Below are 3,245 nucleotides of genomic sequence, written 5' to 3' on the forward strand. Positions count from 1 at the left end.
GTGGGTAGCAAGTGTTTTTCTTGGAATGCTGTGTTTTTTTGCCGCCATGCATAACGCCTTTTTGTATGACCAAACAACTCAATCTTGGTTTCATCAGTCCACAGGACCTTCTTCCAAAAAGAAATTGGCTTCTCAAAATGTGCTTTTGCATACCTCAGACGACTCTGTTTGTGGCGTGCTTGCAGAAACGGCTTCTTTCGCATCACTCTCCCATACAGCTTCTCCTTGTGCAAAGTGCGTTGTATAGTTGACCGATGCACAGTGACACCATCTGCAGCAAGTTGATGCTGCAGCTCTCTGGAGGTGGTCTGAGGATTGTCCTTGACTGATCTCACCATTCTTATTCTCTGCCTTTCTGATGTTTTTCTTGGCCTGCCACTTCTGGCCTTAACAAGAACTGTTCCTATGTTCTTCCATTTCCTTACTATGTTCCTCACAGTGGAAACTGACAGGTTAAATCTCTGAGACAGCTTTTTGTATTCTTCCCCTGAACAACTATGTTGAATAATCTTTGTTTTCAGATCATTTGACAGTTGTTTTGAGGAGCCCATGATGCCACTCTTCAGAGGAGATTCAAACAGGAGAACAACTTGCAAGTGGCCACTTTAAGTAGCTTTTCTCATGATTGCATACACCTGGCTATGAAGTTCAAAGCTCAATGAGGTTACAAAACCAAAAAAGTGCTTTAGTAAGTCAGTAAAAAGTAGGTAGGAGTATTTAAAACAAGAAAATGATAAGGGTGCCCATACTTATGCAACTGTCAAATTTTGTTTGAATGCAAATTGCACATTTTCTGTTAGTACAATAAACCTCATTTCAAGGCAGAAACATTACTGTGTCCAACAGTTATTACATATATCAAACTGAAATAGCTGTTGCAAAAACACCAATTTTTATAAAACATTAAGCTTAAGATTAATAGGGGTGCCCAAACTTTTTCATATAACTGTATATGTTAATAAACGGCTGCTGTGGCCAATTTAATCCAACCAAGAAATATGTGGTGTGTTTATTTTAAAAGGGGGGTGGAAAATTATAGTAAAAGGATACTATTAATCCCATGACTCGCAGATACTCGCTGTCAAGTGATTTGCAAAGTTTTTTAACTTTCCATTATAGACATAATTATTTCGAAAAAATAACTAAAAGTTTAGTTACTCTTATCACTCAACTTTGAAGATAATATTACATAGTTATTGGGTTCATTGTAAATGTGGATGGTAAAGGGATGAAATAAGGCATATTATATAATAAGGCAACCATATGTAATACTGCCATATAGTGCAAAAATACTAACAAAATGTGCTAGTATAATGCCATCTTGTACTGCCCAAAAATATGCAAATAAAATATAGTATTAAAAAAATATTAGTGCGGTAATTGGCAATTGATATTTAAAACAGTGAGTGATTCAATGGTAAATTTCCTGACGGTGCAGATTCATGAAGGTTTTTGTACTTATTTAAAGGGCTTTCTGAGCTAAATATAAATTTCTACATTTCCTCTATCTGACTGCAGATTGCTGAATCCTGACACTCTGCAATATGCTTTGTTTGACTACTGGAGAAGTTGGCAAGTTCATATGTGATCTGCATACTCATAGTCACATGCCAACTGGCTACTCTAACTGCTTCTTTCAATGTTCTATTGAAAAAATCGTAATGAACTCACTGATGGTTTTTCAGTTAACTCATTCTGCAACCAGTAATGTGCAGAGAAATAAAAAGCCTGTAGTAGCCAAACAGTGCAAAATGTTTAATGAAACCCGATTATAAAAATTATTTTTAGCCCAAATACATGCATTTAAATAAAAAAAATGTCCCAAAAGGTGTCCTTATCTTTTAAATTACAACAGCCACGCAATTACATATTAGTAGATGGATTTGGGTGAAGAACTTACTGGTCGCTGGAGGTTTGACTGTTGCAGAACAATGGAGTGAAGGTTGAAGATGTGTATTCTTTATGGCATATGGAAGAAGCATGGGGGCGAGCCCGGGTTACAAATTTTACATTTGTACCTAAAAGCTTCCACAAGGTCATTATAGTTTCCAATTTTTTTAATTTTTCTGAAATTTTCATATGCTAATTGTCTCTCCAGAGAGGAAGAGGACTAGAACTCTAGCGCCACTTATTGGAAGCATAAATCTTAAAAGTCAATATCGACTCTTTAACAAGTCTTGCAATATGACTTAGGATAAAAGCCAAACCAGGATCTCAATTTGCAGACACGGTGTTTCGGGATTTCGGGTTGCCTCTCCTCAGTGCAAAGTATGAGATCTTATTTGGCTAGGTGAGAGGCTTTGGACTGGTGTCTAAGGGGTAACATTTCTCCTTGTGGAGAGTGACAAGCCAAGCCTGGCATGTCAGAGTGAGGAGATGCAAGGTTTGGCTTGTCACTCTCCACAAGGAGAAATGTTACCCCTTAGATCTCACCTAGCCAAATCAGATCTCATACTTTGCACCGATGAGGAGCAACACCCCAAAACACGAGTCTGCAAATTGAGATTCTGGTTTGGCTTTTATCCTAAGTCATATGGCAAGGCTCATTAAAGAGTAAATATTGACTTTTAGGATCTCTGCTTTAAGTCTCCTCACTCTGACATGCCAGGCTTGGCTTGTCACTCTCCACAAGGAGAAACGTTACCCCTTACACCCCTGTAATTTTTAGAAACAGCTCCCGGCATATTATGGAGTAATATGGGATGGGATAATGTCAACTCCACCCAAAAATGGGAATTTTTGGTCGTTTTTGGGCATTCCTGGGGACAGGGCTTGAACACACTTTTCTTAGTAAATATGTAGCTATATACACTGCTCAAAAAAAATAAAGGGAACACTTAAACAACAGAATATAACTCCAAGTAAATCAAACTTCTGTGAAATCAAACTGTCCACTTAGGAAGCAACACTGATTGATAATCAATTTCACATGCTGTTGTGCAAATGGAATAGACAATAGATGGAAATTATTGGCAAATATCAAGACACCCTCAATAAAGAAGTGGTTCGGCAGGTGGGGACCACAGACCACATCTCAGTACCAATGCTTTCTGGCTGATGTTTTGGTCACTTTTGAATATTGGTTGTGCTTTCCCACTCTTGGTAGCATGAGACGGACTCTACAAGACACAGAAGTTGCTCAGGTAGTGCAGCTCATCCAGGATGGCACATCAATGCGAGCTGTGGCAAGAAGGTTTGCTGTGTCTGTCAGCATAGTGTCCAGAGGCTGGAGGCTCTACCAGGAG

This window comes from Phyllobates terribilis, unplaced genomic scaffold, assembly GCF_046119375.1.
Source record: "Phyllobates terribilis strain yellow unplaced genomic scaffold, ASM4611937v1 Scaffold_8__6_contigs__length_399053987, whole genome shotgun sequence".
Taxonomy (NCBI): Eukaryota; Metazoa; Chordata; class Amphibia; order Anura; family Dendrobatidae; genus Phyllobates; species Phyllobates terribilis.